The sequence below is a fragment of the Pristis pectinata genome, chromosome 1 (genome assembly GCF_009764475.1).
Source record: "Pristis pectinata isolate sPriPec2 chromosome 1, sPriPec2.1.pri, whole genome shotgun sequence".
NCBI lineage: Eukaryota > Metazoa > Chordata > Chondrichthyes > Rhinopristiformes > Pristidae > Pristis > Pristis pectinata.
In genome coordinates, this window is record NC_067405.1 from 125,733,521 (window position 1) to 125,752,917 (window position 19,397).

A 19,397-nucleotide genomic window follows, 5' to 3' on the forward strand; every position below is an offset into this window, starting at 1 on the left:
CAGTTATCATTAACAGTAAATTATTTATTTCATTCTGTGAAATGAAATAGGAAGATCAAGGGAAGGATATTCCAGGTTACAGGTAGACAGTTGATAGGTTGAAGCTATGCTTTGGGCTCGTATGAGCAGGGGTCATGGGTGATTAGCAAAGTCACATTCGGGAACTCGATTCTATGCCTTGATGAAGAAATCTTGCTTCTGCTGAAATAAACGCGTTTCTCAAGGTCAAGTTTAAAGGAATGGTGGTGATTATTACACTAAGGCAATTTGACATCCCAAAAGGCACTTATTGTTCCCATAGCAATTCTATCTGAAATCAGCAGAGATCACTGCCAGTTTAGATTGGTGGATTGTGCTCTTGGGGCAGGAAGAGGCAATTAATTTCTAATTTCAAACATTGGAATCGGGTTTTAAAAGAAAACAAACTTTCAAGATTGGGAGGCATTTAAGTCAGATAACATGAGAATTATAGTGATAGTGTGTTGATTATTTTCATATTACATGCAAAATAAAGTGGTCTTGCTTGGAGAGAGATAACTGTTCTTTATTTCACCTTTTATATGGAACAAGGTGTACCAGCATTTTGTAACAGCCTTTCCTAGCTGTAAATTTTAAAACTTTAATATTTTATTTATACAGCACGGTAACAGACCCTTCCAGCCCAACAAGCCCACGCCACCCAATTACACCCATGTTAACCTACTAACCCATACATCTTTGGAATGTGGGAGGAAACCAGTGCACCTGGAGGAAACCCACGCAGTCACGGGGAGAACATACAAACTCCTTACAGACAGCTGCAGGAACTGAATCCCAATCGCTGGCGCTATAATAGCGTTACACTAACCGCTGTGCTACTGTGCCACTTTATCTGCCATCAGGAAGAATAAAGAAATATATACAAAAGAAAGTATATTTGACTCATATCAGAAGGGGTTGTGTTTGTTACATACCTGAATTTTGCTACTTGTTGGGTAAATACAGAGTGTGTCTCTCAACTTCCTCACATTAACATAGTCAGGTTTCTATAATACATAGAACATAGAAAATTACAGCACAGTACAGGCCCTTCAGCCCACAATGTTTTTCCGACATTTTATCCTGCTTTAAGATCTATCTAACCCTTCCCTCCCACATAGTCCCCCATTTCTCTATCATTCATCTGGCTATCTAAGAGTCTCTTAAATGTCTCTAATGTATCTGCCCCCATAATGTCTGCCAACAGTGCTTTCCATGCACCCAACACTGTGTGGAAAAAAAACTTACCCCTGACATCCTCCTTATATCTTTCTCCAATCACCTTAAAATTATGCCCCCTCGTGTTAGCCATTGTCACCCTGGGAAAAAAGTCTCTGACTGTCCACTCGATCTATGCCTCTTATCTTGTACATCTCTATCAAGTCACCTCTCATCCTCCCTCTCTCCAAAGAGAAAAGCCCCAGCTCACTTAACCTATCCTCATAAGATATGCTCTCAAATCCAGGCAGTATCCCAGTAAATCTCCTCTGCACCCTCTCCAAGGCCTCCACATCCTTCCTATAATGATACAACCAGAATGGAACACAATACTCCAAGAGTGGTCTAACCAGAGTTCTATAGAGCTGCAACATTACCTCACAGCTCTTGAACTCAATACCCTGACTAATGAAGGCCAATAAACCACACACCTTCTTAACAACCCTATTGACCTGTGTGGAAACCTTGAGGGATCTATGGACGTGGACCACAAGACCCTTCTGTTCCTCCACACTGATAAGAGTCCTGCCATTAACCTTGTACTCTGCAGCCAAATTCAATCTCCCGAAGTGTATCACTTCGCACTTATCCAGATTGAATTCCATCTGTCACTTCTCAGCCCAGGTCTGCATTCTATCAATATCCTGTTGTAATCTACAGCAACCTTCTACACTATCCACAACACCACCGACCTTGGTATCATCAGTAAACTTACTAACCCACCCTTCCACATCCTCATCCAAGTCATTTATAAAAATCACAGAGAGCAGGGGTCCCAAAACAGATCCCTGCGGAACACCACTGGTTACCGACCTCCAGGCAGAATATGCTCCAGCTACCACCACCCTCTGTATTCTATCAGCAAGCCAATTCTGAATCCACACAGCCAAGTTGCCCTGGATCCCATGCCTCCTGACTTTCTGAATGAGCCTTCCATGAGGAACCTTATCAAATGCCTTACTAAAATCCATGTACACCACATCCACTGCTCTACCTTCATCAATGTGCTTTGTCACATCCTCAAAGAATTCAATCAGGCTCACGAGGTACGACCTGCCCTTCACAAAGCCATGCTGACTGTCCATAGTCAGTCCATGCTTCTCCAAATGCCCATAAATCCTGTCTTTAAGAATCTTCTCTAGTAATTTGCCCACCACTGAAGTAAGATTCACTGGCCTGTAATTCCCAGGGTTATCCCTACTCCCTTTCTTAAACAAAGGAACAACATTTGCCACCTTCCAATCATCTGGCACTATTCCTGTGGCCAGTGAGGATGCAAAGATCATCGCCAAAGGCACAGCAATCTCTTCCCTCACTTCCCATAATAACCTTGGATATATCCCGTTCAGCCGTGGTGACTTATCTATCCTAATGGTTTTCAAAAGTTCCAGCACATCCTCTTTCCTTACATCAACATGCCCTAGTGTATCAGCCTGTCATACTCCATCCTCACAAACGTCAAGGTCTCTCTCTGGTGAATACTGAAGCAAAGTATTCATTAAGGACCTCCCCTACCTCTTCCAACAGCAGGCAGATGTTTCCTCTTTTATCCCTGATGGGTCCTACCCTCAATCTAGTCATCCTCCTATTTTTCACCTACATGTAGAACACCTTGGGGTTTTCCCTGATCCTACTCACCAAGGACTTCTCACGCCCCCTTCTAGCTCTCCCAAGTCCATTCTTAAGCTCCCTCCTGGCTACCTTGTAACTCTCCTGAGCCCTGTCTGATCCTTGCTTTCTAGACCTCAGGTAAGCTTCTTTCTTCCTCTTGAAGAGATATTCAACCTCTCGTGTCAACCATGGTTCCTTCACTCTAGCATCCTTACCCTGCCTCAATGGGACAAACCTATCCAGAACCCCATGCAAGTACTCCTCGAACAACCTCCACATTTCTGCTGTGCACTTCCCCAAGAACATCTGTTCCCAATTTACACTCCCAAGTTCCTGCCTCATAGCATCATTATTCCCCCTCCCCCAGTTAAATACTTTCCCATATTGTCTGCTCCTATCCTTCTCCAAGGCTATGGTAAAGGTCAAGGACTTATGGTCACTATCTCCAAAATGCTCTCCCACCAAGAGACCTGAAACCTGATCAGGCTCATTGCCTAGTACCAGGTCCAGTATGACCTCTCCTCTGGTCGGCCTGTCCACATACTGTCAGGAATCCTTCCTGGACACACGTAACAAACTCCGCCCCATCTATCCCCTTTACACTAAGGAGGTGCCAATCAATATTAGGGAAGTTAAAATCACCAAAGACAACAACCCTGTTATTTTTGCACCCCTCCAAAATCTGCCTCCCAATCTACTCCTCAGGATCTCTGCTGCTATTGGGGGGTCTGTAGAACACTCCCAATAGAGTGATCACTCCCGTCCTGTTTCTGACTTGCACCCACACTGACTCAGTAGACAATCCCTCCACGACATCCTCCCTTTCTACAGCTGTGACACTGTCCCTGATCAGCAAAGCCACTCCCCCACCTCTTTTACCTCCATCCCTGTCCCTTTTGAAACATTTAAACCCCAGAATATCCGGAGCCATTCCTGCCCTTGTGACAGCCAAGTCTCTGTAATGGCGACAATGTCATTGTTCCATGTACTTACCTACGCTCTAAGTTCATCATCCTTGTTTCTGATACTTCTCGCATGAAAGTAGACACTTCAGCCCATCCAACTGACTGCAATCTTGCCCTTTCAAATGCCTATCCTTCCTTATGGTCTTTCTACACTCCGCATCTACTTATACACTAAATGCACCAACCTCTGACCTATCACTCTGGTTCCCATCCCTCTGCCAAACTAGTTTAAACTCTCCCCAACAGTTCTAGCAAACCTGCCTGCAAGAATATTGGTCCCCCTCTAGTTCAGGTGTAACCTGTCCCTTTTGTACAGGTTGTACCTTCCCCAGAAGAGATCCCAACGATCAACTAATCTGAAACCCTGCCCCCTGCACCAATTCCTTAGCCACGCATTCATCTGCCAAATCATCCTATTCTTACCCTCACTGGTGCGTGGCACAGGCAGCAATCCTGACATTACTACCCTCAAGGTCCTGCTTTTCAGCTTCCTACCAAACTCCCTATATTCCCTCTTCAGGACCTCATCTCTTTTCCTACCTATGTCATTGGTACCAATATGTACCACGGCCTCTGGCTGTTCACCCTCCTCCTTCAGAATGCTGTGGACCTGATCCAAGATGTCCCTGTGTTACGGACTCAGTGAAATTCCCTTTAAGATAGAGAGTGTGTGTGTATGTGTGTGTGGGGCGTGCTTACGTCAATAGAAGATAAAGGACGTAATGACGTTGTTGAAGAAGTAAGAAGAAGAAGAAGGAGAGAGAGAGAAGGGAGAGAGACACCAGCCTGCTTGTTTTCTCTATCGATGGATGAGAAACAATAACTGTGTTTGCCACTGAAATCCATGTATGGAAGTTGGAAGTAATCTGGTGGAGTTCACTTTGTTGCTGACCTGTAGAAGGAAACAGGTATTTGTGTGTGGACGACCACGGTTCGGATGCTTTTCGGGGTGAGGAAGTCACTACCGAGTAAACACTGGAGTGTCGTTTGGGTTCCATCGTGGAACATTTGGATTTCGTATGTACTCTCTCTATGTTTTTCTACATCTACATCTTATCTTCAGACAACGGTGGTTGTTGAAGAAGCCCTTGCTCATGTTTCACCTTATGGCTTGCGGAACTGAACTTTAAGAACCATTCAGGAACTGGGAGTTTTGGACTTTGTCACACACACACACGAAGAGTTTAGTTTTGGGGTTAACGTTCGAGGTTTAACATTTTTGAATTCTAACATACTAACATTTTTACTTTTATTTTACGTATTATCATAAGTAGTGATTAATAAAATAGTTTTTAACACTGAATCATGCTCAGTGTGTTTCTTTTGTTGCTGGTTTGTGACACCTGACCCTGGCACCCAGGAGGCAACGTACCATCTGGGAGTCTCTTTCACATCCACAGAATCTCCTGTCTGCCCCCCTTACTATGGAATCACCTATCACTACCGCTCTCCTCTTCTCCCTCCTTCCCTTCTGCACCACACGACCTGGCTCAGTGCCAGAGACCTGGTCACTGCAGCTTTCCCATGGTAGGTCATCCCCCCCAACTGTATCCAAAGTGGTATACCTGTTATTGAGGGGAACGGCCACAGGGCTACTCTGCACTACCTGCCTATTCACCATCCTTCTCCTGTCAGTCACCCAGCTACCTGCCTCCTGCAGCCTCAGAGTGACTGCCTCCCTGTAGCTCTTGTCTATGTACTCCTCATTATCCCGTAGGAGCTCAAGGTCATCCAGCTGCAGCTCCAGTTCCCTAACACAGTCTGTAAGGAGCTGTAGTTATGTAGTTAGATAAGTACATGCAGATGTAGTGATCAGGGAGACTGGATGTCTCCCAGAACTCCCACATCTCACAAACTGAACACACCACTGACCCTGGAGCCATTCTCAATATTCTGGCCTGGCACTAAAGGGAACACTAAAGCAAAGAAAGAAAGGAACTTACTGGAGACTTACCTTCGCCTCTTCTCATGGAAGCCTCTTGAACCAAAGCCTCAGCTCCCCACTCTAACACTGGTCCACTGCAACAATGGGTGCTCCCAAAATGGCCACTCCACTTATACCTGCCTTCCCTTTATTTGCTGCTGTTAGTAAGCCAATCAACTGGTAACAATTTGTAAATGTGCCTCGTTTAGACTCTTGCAAGGTGAAACTCACAAGCACACGCATAGAGACTCACCCCTTTTCAAAGGTCCCACTCCAAATCTTGCTCCAACTCTCGGCTCTGCAAGGTGAAACTCACAAGCACAGGCACAGAGACTCACCTCCGTAATGATACAGCAAATGTCGCTGGATCTGCAAAGGTAGCCACAGCAGACCTGCAATTTTATCAGGCATTGCTGGGAGACAGGTTAAAGCAAGGTTTTTGGATTGTTTGTAACAAGAGAGACAGCTGTGACTGGAAGAGTGAAACTGAGGTGGTGAATGTCCTCGTGATATAGGTGGAACACTTGGAAAACAAGAGGAAAATCCTGCTGACGGTGGAAATCTGAAGTGAAAAAAATGCTAAAATCACCCAGCATGTGAGGCAGCATCTGTGGAGAGAGAAAGAACTAACATTTCAAATCAATGGTCTGTCATTGGGCTAGAGTAAGTTAGACAAGTTTTAAAATGCAGAAAAAAGGAAAGGGGATGCAAGAAGAACAAAAGAACTGTGATAAGGAAGATTATGGAGAGATTAGATTACAAAAAGGATAATAGTGTAATGTGAAAATGAGTCAAAATGGGACAAGTCAAGAAACAAATGATTAGTCTTGTGGTGAGGTAAATGGTAAAAATAAAATCATTTGAAATTACAAACAGTAAATACTGCTAATGATGTAAATCAGAATTAAAACAGCAAATGTTGGAGATGTCCATTATATGAAATTGTTGATCCTGGAATGTTTGTAATGTGTCTCCTCAAGTTTCCATAAGCTGAGTAACAGGTGGCGAGGTAGAGTAAAGATGCAGATGCCCTGTGTGGGGAAGAGTGGATAGTGTGAGAGAGGGCAGGAGGGAGGAAAGTGATGAAAAGGTGAAGGTGCTCAAGTTAGGAAATGAAGAATTAAGGGACATTGGACAGACACAGATGGCAGTAGAGGGAACAGAGTGAAGCAAAAATTAGAAAAGGCCAGAAAATTTGACCCATTATTTCAAGTCATGCATTGTATTTGTATATAAGTTAGCAATGAGTTTCCCCTGCAGTAAATTTGGGAAAACTGTACCCAATAAAACAGCTGCTGCTGATAATTTTTTTTTGAATAATGGAGGCATACCTAGCACAGAGCACCGAACTAGGGAAACCTTTCTAACTCAAAATTCAAATTCACCACTTGAAATGGTGGGTCAGTTTTGCTGGCTGCAGCTGATTGTTCCAAAGTGAACCACCTAACATTTAGCTGTTCATAACGTGGACCCACTGTAAGTCCCGGACTTACTGAGTGACTACTTGGAATCCATTTGTGGAATCTGATTTTGCTGGGATTTTTCACAGTTCACCGGGGATTCTGTCTCTCCAATAGAAAAGCAAAATCTTTTTTTAAAATGGTGCAAGCTTGATTGGTATTAATGTACAGCAGAACCCAGGTGTCCATTTACACAAATCACTTAAAGTTAAAATCCAAGTCCAGCAAGCAATTGGGAAGGCAAGTGGGACATTGGCCTTTATTGCAAGATTTGGGTGCAAAAGTAAAGACATCTTTCCCCAATTATGTGGCACCTTGGTGAAACCCCATTTGCAATTTGTGCAAGCTCTGGTCCCCCTACGAAATTGCAATCTAAGGAGTGCATCAAAAGTTCTCAGATTGATTTCTGGGGTGGGGAGTTTGTCATATGAGGAGAGGTTAAGCAGACTGGATCTATTCTCTCTAGTGTTTAGAAGAATAACAGGTGAAGATCTCAGTGAAATGCACAAAATTCTTACAGGCATGACAGGTTCCCTCAGCCTCAACATAAAGTTTGGATGTTTGGGACAGTGGTGAGAAGAAATTTTTTCACTGAGAAGTTTTTCGCTGCGAATTTTTGTCATGCCCTATCCAAAAGGCCTGTGTATATTCAAGACAGCGATCAATAGATTTTTTTGATTTTAAGGGAATCAAAATATATTGGGTTTAGTGCAGATGAGTAACACCATGGTAAAATGTTAGCCATGATCTTATGGAATGGTGGAGCATGTACATGGGGGCCCCATGACCTACTTCTCCTTCTATAGACGAGGTGAGGGCTCTGTCAACTGTGACAGAATTACCTTATGTATTTCCCCTTGTTCTCACCCCATCTCCTCCTGAACAGTGTAAGGATAGAACTCTACTGGTCCTCACCCGCATTCCCACCAACTTCCACAGTCAATGGATCATCTCTCATAATTTCCACCAGCTTCAACTAGATTGCACCACCAGACACAACTTCCCCTCTCCTTTCAGCATTTCAAGGTTTCCTTCACAACTCCCTGGTTCGCTTTTTCTTCCCCACTAACCACTCATCTTCTGATGGCACTTTGCCATGTAACCACTGGAGATGAAACACCTGTTCTTTCGCTTCTTCCTTTCCTACAATGCTGAGACTCAACAGTCTTTCCAGGTAAAGCAGACTGGCACTACTTCCAGTCTAGTGTACCACATTCAATATTGGAGAAACCAAACCCTGAATGGGTGACCACTATGTGGAGCATCTGTGTTCAGTGCACAGGGGCAACTCTGACCTTCCTTCTGCTTGCCACTTTGATTCTCCATCCCACTCCCACTCTGACCTACATCTCTATGGCCTCCTGCACTGTTACAGTGAGGTTCAATGTAAGCCTGAGGAACTGCACCTCATCTTCCGTCTGGGTACATTATAGCCTTCTGGACTCAATACTGAATTATACAACATCTGGTAATTCACTTCACTGTCTGCATCAGAATTGGCCATTTCACCATAAATCATCTATCAGTGAGATTGGCTCATTTTCTTTCAACATTAACACAGCCTGACCTGCAGGGCTTGTTCAACGGTCCTGCATTTAGCAATAGTTTAAACTCCTTTGTCTGCATTACCTCTAACTGCTGCCATTAATCTATTGACTACTATTTATCCCCACTGTAGTCCTGGCCTCAGCCTATCATAGACATCCCCTTTGTTATATCCATCCCCGCCCTCTCCTTCTCTACAAATTAATACCAACGTTTTTCTCTCTATCCCAGTTCTGACACAGACCCTTTGACTTGAAACTTTAACTCTGTTTTTTTTCATAGACGCTGCCTGACCTCCTGAGTGTTTCCAGCATTGTCTGTTTTTATTTCAGATTTTTAAATTATTTTACTATGTTTTAATATTTTAATGATTCTTAAGTAATGTTACCTGCTTTCATCTTTCAATTTTTTTAAAATAACTTTAAAATTTTTTTACAGCAATTTTAATATTTTCCAAATGTTTCAAAATATAAGAGGTATTTAAGAACACGTTAATTCCTTTTTCAAACTTGCTGGGGACAAAGCTCTTCATCCAGCTTTGGCTTCCATCAAAGGCCATCAGGGGCACCTCCAGCGTCAGGGTCATTGCTACAGAGGAAATGCTTAGTCTTGCCAACTACCACCAGGATCTAAAGCCCAGTGAGATTCCAGCTATGCATCCATGTCACGTTAATATAGTCACAGAATGAGTGCAGATACTGAATGCAGGCAGTCGGCCAAATCCAACAGCAAGGGCCAGTACACGTACCTGCATAAAGTGGTTAATGCCAGGGAACTTAGCTTTTGGTGTCCGGGTTGAGAGATAAATAAGAAGTAGAAGCAGTGGGCTGTCTGGCCCTTCAAGTCTGCTCTGTCACTCATTAAGATCATGGCTGACCTTCTGCCTCAGCACCATTTTCTAGCACTTTCCCCATCTCCCTTCATCTATCAATCTCTATTTTGAATGAACACAACAACTGACCCTGCACAGAGAATTCCATACGTTCAACACTCCTTGAGTAAAGAAATTTCTCCTCATCTCAGTATTAGACGACTTATCCCTTTGTTGTGAAGCCGTGTTCCTTGATCCTTGACTTCTCAGCCAGGAGAAGCATCCTCCCTGCATCTAGCCTATTGAGCCCTTTAAAAACTTAGTGTGTGTTGATGAGATCTCCTCTCATACTTCTAAACTTTACTCAAACACACTTCGTACCACCATCTCTGGAACCAGTGGGAATTTTTGCTGGCTTCCTTCTTTGGCTTAAGAACACATGACACGGTCATGGAGAGGAAGAAGACTGAATCATTTTTGAGAAAATCTGTATTTTCCGAATTTCTGTGATCAATGGACAACACTGCCACCTATCTTGGAAACCTAACTAGAAAATCTCAGCAGTATAGTATACAACAGTGCCATCTAGTGTGCAGATCAAGCTTGGAGAATTCACTCAAGTGAAAGGAAAAGTCAAGACTTTGTGGTTTTACTTGTGGTAAAACTGTCAATGATCACTTTCATGCACAACAGCACCTAATGGAGCCTGCACATTGTAGTTAAGTATTGATAAATATAAAGTTAGGATTTCTGACCTTGAGTGCTCACAACAGTGTATACCCTTGGCTGATCATTATGTGGATTGCATAGTCGAGGATTTGGTCACCCCACAGCTTGTGTCTTCAGGGAGAGAAGGAATGTGTGGCCACTTGGCAGACCAGGAGGGCCAGACAAGATGTCAAATGAGGGCACTCTCCAATTGGCATTTAGTTCTGAATATGGAAAAGGATGATGGTGCTGAAGGGAGTATAGCTAGAGCACAGTCTGTGACCCAATAGGTTATTCAGCTATGCAGAATAGGAAGAGAAAAGACAGGGAAGCTACAGTGTTAAGAGATCCAATAAGGTAAGGACAGAAAGGTATTTTCTGGCTACAAACATGATTCTAGAGTTATCTCCCTGGGGCCAGGATCAAGGGTGTCTATGAGTTCTTATGAAAGGTCCTCAATATGAAAAGTCAACCCTGTTTCTCTCTTTACAGATGCTCCCTGACCCTCCCAGCATTTTCAGTTTCTTTATTTTTAATTATTAGAACAATTGAATGACATAAAAAACTTGACAGAAAAAATGCTGAAGTAGTGAAATTGCTTGCAATATATTGGGTCATTGAGTGTCGTAAGAACAAGGATGTTTGATTGTGTGGTTGTAGTATTTTTCTGCTGTTAAAATGGGCCCATGTTCTTTTAGGTTCTTTTAGTCTAATTACTATACAAGCAAGAGTGAGAGAAAGGGAAGCAAGTAAAACTGTGGATGCTGGAACATTAAACAAGAATAGAAGTGCTGGAAATACTCAGCCCGTCAAGCAGCATCTGTGAAGAGGAAACCAGTTAACGATTTGGGTCAAAGGTGTTCTGAGTCCTGAGGAAGGATCCCTGACCAGAAACATTAACTGGTTTCTCTTTACACAGATATTGCTTGACTGGTTGGGCTCTTCCAGCATTCCTGGTTTTGTACAAGCAAGAGTGAGAGTATCTCCAAGTTTAGTAAGGAACTTTGTATTTTGGAAAGTGTCTATAGATTTGAGGCATCACATCAGACACTTTAAATGACTAATTTTCGTTTTTTTTAAATTGGACCTTATCTATGACAGAATTATCTCAGATTTGTGCCTATTCTGCCACCATAACTTTGCTAGGAATGCAACAGAAACCCTGTTAATCTACTCTTCTGGCATTCTTTCCTCCTCTGAGCACCTCAATCCTTCTTGCTCCCCATTTATCATCTTAATTCTCTACCACTCACGGTCCCAGGCCACATCTCTCACTGAAATATTACCACTGCTACCCCCACACCTCACCCCCCAAAACTCCCCATCCCCCTGAGGCATTTCGCTCCTACAGGCTCTGACAATCATAGCTCACCTTGCACGCTGAGTATAAACACTCAGCAGGTCAGGCTGCATCTGTGCAAAAGAGCAATAGAGTCAATATTTCAGGTGAAGGACTCTGTCAGAGTACATTGTCTTCATGTTCTTCCTTAACCTCCTTTCTCCACTAAACAACCATTTCCTTAAAACCCTGAAAATCAAGACAAAAACTGCAGATGCTCTTTGAAATTAAAACAGATAATGCTAGAACATCTGTCTCTGCTTAAAATGCTCTCCTTTGCCCCTTCCACCCTCACTGCCAAAAATATGTGAGAAGTCTATTGACTGAGATCATGAATTTAGCTGCCTCTGCTGCTTCCCTCCTTCTCTTTTACCCACCAGATTATACCTTGTCCACTGTAAGTCTCTGACCTATCCTGAACGTGTACCTTCCTGCAGCTTGCTTCCTATCTCCTCCTCATGCTGCTTCCAAAGTTTTACTGTGCAAAATATGTAGCTCCTGTTCTCTTGACCCTATTCCCATCAAGTCATTTGCCGCCCTATTTCCCTTCCTGGCAAGTTGAAGTCATAAATAGTTACTTGTTGTATAGTACAGTAACACCACTTTCAATTCTGTCATCACCGGCGACCTCCACAATAATTCTATCCTTGAACCCTCACTTCTTTGGATCTGCAACCGTATCTCCAATGTCCCTATCTTCTAAGTCCTTCAAAACACGTTGCTTCTCATCTTTAGTGTAACATCCATAAATCATGTTCAACACCCACAAATGGGTAGCCTTTATCGGTCACAAATGGCGTCTCATGACTGTGACCGTGGTAAATTCTCCATCTTAATCCTTCTTGACCTTACTGTAGTCTTTGACATAATTGATCACTTCATCCCCTTCTAAACCTTCTCCTCCAGGTGGATTATTCCTCAGAGAATAAATGGACAGGTGGTTTGCAGATTGCACCACCTAGCTGGCAGGTAGGCTCATCAAGAGGCCACTTTTTTGGACTTCATGTGCATTAGCTTGGTTGCCTGTGAGATAGGTTCACAGATAACATTAGCTGGACAGAATAAGTGCATTATAATGAAATATGCAATGAAGTTAGGTACTGACAAAGTTCAAATAATATGAGAAACAATAAAAACATAAAGAATCCTTTGTAACAGATACGTTGCACGGAATGGTACAGGGTTGGCATAAATTAAACAGTATGTGCAATTTTTACAACAAAATGATACAAAATGAAAGGCACGGTAGTGTAGTGGTTAGCATAACGCTATTACAGCACCAGCAACCTGGGTTCAATTCCGGCAGCTGCCTGCAAGGAGCTTGTACGTTCTCCCCATGTCTGCGTGGATTTCCTTCGGGTGGTCCGGTTTCCTCCCACATTCCAAAGACGTACAGATTAGGAAGTTGTGGGCATGATATGTTGGCGCCGGAAGCGTGGCGACACTTGCGGGCTGCCCCCAGAACATTCTACGCAAAAAGATGCATTTCACTGTGTGTTTCGATGTACATGTGACTAATAAAGATAAAGATATCTTAAGGTATCTTAACACCCTGTGAAAAATAATAAATCTGATTCTGATTCTGTTTAATTATGAGGTGTAATTACAGAAATGATGCAGATTGGACTACATCATCATACTCAATATAATTCTCTGATTTCACCAAAAGGTACAAAGGGGGAAATGTGGTGAGGTCAGGAATAATGACAGTCGAGTGAGACAACTTGCTCCTTTTATGTTGCAACTACTACTCTCGGGCTAATGCTGCTCAGCTGGAATTAGAATTATTACAGCCAGAAGGTGGTGCTTAATGTACAAAGTGACAGACATATGTGGATCTCTGCTTGCCACAGTTAATCCTAATAATTCCTTCATGTCTTCTGCTGGCATTTGGGCAGAAACCTTGCTTATGGGCATAAGTGGGATTTCCATCAAAGATAAAATGAAAATGCAGGTAAAACCCTTAGGGTATTCAGCAATAAGCTCAGAGAGTGCATATGGCAACATCTGTATTACCAACTTAAATCCAGGTAGTCAGGTGTTACTTGGACCCTTGAGAATTTGAACTGTCTGTTCTGGGTATGAATTCTACTAGTTGGTGATGCCAAATCCAACAGATGCCAAATTCTTTCTTCTGGGAATTCTGGAGATCTTGTCTCCCATCAAGTTAGAACATGACTCTATATCCAAATTGCAGCTCTAGGCTTATGCAGTTAATAAAGAACATTAAAATTGCGATGCAAATGTGCCTGAAAAGAAAAAGTGCATTAATAATTATTAATATAAGATAATTATTCAATACCATAGGCAAATCAGTACATTGAATATGAAAATAAAATTACACACCGTGGTGAAAATTGGTAAGGATCCTGGCCATTCAGGATGTGATGTGACTGTTGAGCTAGTGGATCTTATACCTCTAATCATAATATTGATGACTCAAGCCACACTGTAGAAGAGAATAAAAGGAGCAGTCATGCATCAGTGAGAGGAATGGATGCCAGAGATAAGTGAAATACATATATTGACCTTGAAACCAGAGACAGTGCTACATGAGGACACATGGCAGTTTGGAGAATGATTTCAATCTCCACAGGCTGTCTATGAATTTATGTATGTAAACAGAATGATTTGCAACCTTTTCCACAGTTGCACATACTAACCACACAATTTCAAGGGCAGGATCGAACTGTGAATGAGCCTGCGTTATGTGATGTCATGTCTGGAGCTCTCAAAGCATTAGTGTTTAACCATGGTTTCTGCTGAATTCTTAAGATGACTTAGACAGACCTGGTTGGCACAGTGTACTGACACAGATATGTGAGTAGCCATCCCACTTCTGCAATGATAACTTGGAGATTGGGGTGGTAGAGCAAAACATCCAGATAATAGTTCAGAGTACTTGGTAGTGCCTTCTCTCCAAAGGAAAATCTGGATAACAAATAGAAACTTGATCATTTTGACTACCCCTCCCCCCCAACCCCTGCAATGATTTCTACTGAAAAGGACACTATCACGAACATTGCTAATAGTGTTTAGTGATCAACAAAATTATCATTGAATGAAATTTACAATCCTTATACAAGCTGTGCAGTTTTGCACCCCAGGACTTTATACTGGCATTGCAAACACAGAGATCAGTTCAGTTAGCTAAAATTAAATAGAAAGAAAATCCTGCAGGGCAAAATAGCCTTTAATCTGAGTTCCATATTTGAATGTTTGCTTGCCTTGCTGCCTATGCAAAATAAACTAATTCATACAGATTTTTTCCTTATACCGCACATATTAAAAAAAGAATATTTAAGAAATAGGAGCAAGAATAGACCATAAATTCTTCTCAAGTCTGCTCCTCCTTTCAATAATATTATAACTGATCTCTTGACCTTGTCTCTTTATTGTCTGACCCTCATATCCCTTTGATTCACATTATTCTCAAAACTACTTTTCAGTGGAGATTTCCCTTGTCTCAGTCTAAAATATCCATCCCCTTAACCTGAGACTCCTATAGGAGGAAATAGCATCTTGGGCACATCCAGCTTCCTCCTCACAGGATCTCAGCTCCGTCCTTAGAGTCATCGACTGAATATAGGATGCACCATCTCCAGGTCCGGACATCCTTAACGTGGCATGGAAACCAACACTGCACACAGTATTCCAGGTATATTTTCACAAAAGGCCTATAACCTTTGCAGCAAAACTTGTTTGCGACGAGGGTGTGGCGAAAGATGCAAGGGTCCTTGTCACGGTTCATCCCCAGCAGCTGCATAACAGAGGATTCTCTGATCTACGGGCTGTTCCCGGGGATACACACAGAGACGGACGTCAACTGCTGCTGGAAGTTCATCAATTCGGTGAAAGACGCCCTTTGGTCAGCCCGAAACTTGTTGATCTCCCAGCACTGCGAGACGTCCGTAGGGGAATGCTGCCGACTGGCACATTCCAGGCTGCAGGAGTACGTGCTGAGGGACACACCGAAGCTGGGCGCAGCCAATGCAAAGGCTCGGCGGGGAAGGACTACAGTTTAGGGTTCTTCTGCCACTGGAGAGGGAGGGGGGGCTGGTCAGGTGGGAAAGCCCCTAAATATTGTAAATACGGACTGGGTAGCCCCCAGGGAGCCACACGTGTGGCATCGGTGCTGGTTTTTTTTATATAAAAAGGTAACACTAATGAATGATCTGTACAAGAATGTAAAGGCTTGCACTGTTTTATAATTGTATATAGTTTGTCTTTTATTATGAATGAAGTTTATTTTGATATATAAAAAATAACGACCAACATGTCATTTCCCTTCCTACCTTCCCGCCAACCCTACATACTAACTTCCTGTGCTTTGTGTATGAGGACATCTAGATTCCTTAGAACCATATTTGTTTGCTTCTCATCACTAAAGAAATACTATTTTTCCTTGCTTTCCAGCAAAATGAAAATCTTCATATAATGACGTAATTAGACTTGGCAGGATTCAATATTTATTTTTAAATGATTTCAACAGATAAAATCAAAGATTAGTTTCAGGTATATATTTCAATATTTATCCATTCAGATTTTCAGGATTCAATAAAATATGTGGAGGCAGGCAATTTAAATTGGCAGCATCGTATGAAAAGCCTTGTTCCAATGCAAAAAGTAAGTATCAGTCAATGAAATGAACCATACTTCCTTTAACTGTGGTGTTTATGACTACCAGGCGAAAGATCAACCAACTACTAAGTCTTTGCCAACTATGGCTTGCAGTGTGGATGGGCCACTCAAAATGGGCATGTTGATGACCTGGAGCCGAGGGACTGTTGCTGGTTTATTGCCCTGTGATATCAGTGAACATGGCATGTGCATTGTCTGTCAGTTCAAAAAGCAGCGGTTTGAGGGAAGAAGGAGAAGTTGTGCTTGGTCTGCTGCAGTGTTCTGAGACTTGTGCCCTCATCATGACAATGAGAAGAATACCCTGGTCCTTGCTGCTTGGCCCAATAATTACTTCATCATGGCCAACTGCCAGAACATGTGATTCACAACGTGGTATCACCTTCCAGCGTCGCCTGGAGTTCACCAGGATACATAGTACCGCTAATGCTGTTGTAGAGCTGGTGCAGGAGTTTGTTTAGGTTCTACGGGCCCATTACTGGAGATAATATGCTGGTATGCTGACAGGGGCACTGACATTCTTGGGGGTGTCTCCTCCATTATAAAAGGTTGCTTCATAGTCAATTTGCCCCTATATCTCTAGCCTCATGGAACAAAAGATTCATGCCTTGTCTATGAAGCATTTGTTCCTGTCAATCTGTACCTGTGAGGTGAAGTCAACATTTATTCAAGTTCACCGACAGAAATTGAATCCTACTATATCTCATTTGGTTTCAACTACATCCCTTTGGAGACTTCGGATCCTGAACACAGCTTACTTTCCCACCTTGCTTTGTCGACAAACTTAGCTGCATTGCACTTGGTTCTTTCATCCAGGTCATTGCCATAGATTATGATGAGTCTAAGTGACAAGCTCCAGTCTTGTGGTACTCCATTGTATTAGATTTCCAACCAGAACAAGACCTACTCATTCCTTTTCTTGGTTTCCTGTCCTTTAATAAATTCTCTTTCCAATGCTGGTATTTCACCTCTAACCCCATGTACCTCTACTTAATGTGAAAACTTTTCAAGTGGTGTTTTTAAAAGTCTGGGTTCCCACTTGTCTACCTTGTTAATTACATCCACCAAGAAAACTCTACTAAATTTATCAACCGCTATTTCCCTTTTTAAGAAAATGTTCTCTATCTAATTATATTGAGATCTCAAAGTGCCTTTGTTAGCATTTCCATAATAATAGGTTCCAGTGTTTCATACAATAACTGATGGTTCCTGTTTCATTATCTCTTTCTTGACCAGCAGCATTTCATTGTTGTTTTTGAATCCACAATTGATTTTAAATCCACAGGGGCCATTCCAGAATCTAGTGAATTTTGTAGATCACTACAATGCATTCATTATCTCCATAACTACCTTCTGGAATCCTTGTTTGGTGGTCATCGAATTCACAAATTTGCTAGCTTTTAGCCCAATTCATTTCTCTGCTACTTTACTGATGGTAATTACCTCACCTTTGTCAGTTTCATTAGATTTGTGGTTTCATTTTATTTCTAGTATGTATATAATGTTGTCTCCAATGTGAAGACAGATCTTAAATATTGGTTTAACATAAATCATTTCTTTATTCCTTTTATAGTTTGCAATCTCTGCCCTACAGAACCCCATGTTAACTTTTACTCCTTTCTTCCTCTCTACATACTTGTAGTTGTTGCATTTCTTTGTTTCTTGCTAGTTTACTTATCTTAATCACTTGTCTTTTCTTTATCAATTTTTGGTCATTCTTGGCAACACTGTAAGTCTCTAATGTTAATCCAATGCTTTCTTCAACCTCTTCACTTCATATAAATGTAAAATTATTAGCATCACTCTTCCCTCGGAGAGTTCACATTAACACTGACTACACAAGACAAGATCTAAGGTAACATATTCCCTGGTTGAATCCAATTCATATTGCTCTAACAAGTCCATTTTACCTATTCTGTGACAAATGCATTTTATTTTTCCACTCTAAATGTCTGCATAGTATACAAATCCTCTTTTTGTAATAACTCCAATTACACATCCTCCCCAGGTTATGGCAGGGTTCTGTTCCTGAGAACAGTTCATAACTCGAACAGTTCACAAGTCGGAACTGCAGCCGCAAACCAAGTTCCCACAAGGCAGAATTTCCCTGCAAAGGCAGGTTGTCCCTGAGGAACAGATAGTCTGGAGAAGTATTTTAAATCTCATTTTGTCATTATTAGTAATAAAGCAGATATTAACAAATTTAGCCTGAGCCTATCTTGTACAAATAATGATATTTTTAAAAAAGTTTTTACTGCAAAGGAAGTTTTAAGTGCTATTGGTAGTTTTGGAAAGGACACTGCTGCTAGGAAAATGGCATTTGGCTTTTTGAGCATGCTCATTCAAATGAATCATGTGCATTTTAACTGTAATATATACAATCTTACTAACCTGGTTGAGTTGTTTGGCGGGTGATGAGAGAGATTGATGAAGGTAGAGCTGTGGATGTCACCTACATGGACTTCAGTAAGGCATTTGACGAGGATAATCAAGAAAGATTGGATGCATGGGGTCAGTGGAGAATTGGCTGTGTGGATCCAGAAATGGCTTGCCCGTAGAAGACAAAGGGTGGTGGTTGAAGGGACTTATTCAGGCTGGAGGCCTGTGAGTAGTGGTGTTCCACTGGGATATGTGCTGGGACCTCTGCTGTTTGTGATGTACGTAAATGACCTGGATGAGTATATTGATGGATGGGTTAGTAATTTTGCAGACGATACCAAGATTGGTGGAGTTGTGAATAGTGTAGAAGACTGGCGACGGATAGAGCGTGATATAGATCAATTGCAGATGTGGGCAGAGAAATGGCAGATGGAGTTTAACCTGGATAAATGTGAGGTGTTGCACCTTGGTAGGACTAATGACAAGAGGCAGTACACTCTAAAGGGCAAGACCCTTAACGGTGTTGAAGAGCAGAGAGATCTTGGGGTGCAAGTCCATGACTCATTGGAAGTGACTACACAGATAGACAGGGTGGTTAAGAAGGCTTATGGAATGCTTGCATTTATTAATTGGGGTATTGAGTATAGGAGTCAAGAAGTTATGATGCATCTCTACTGAACTCTGGTTCAGCCGCATTTAGAGTATTGCATGCAATTCTGGTCACCTCACTATAGGAAGGATGTCAAAGCTTTAGAGAGGGTGCAGAGGAGGTTTACTGGGA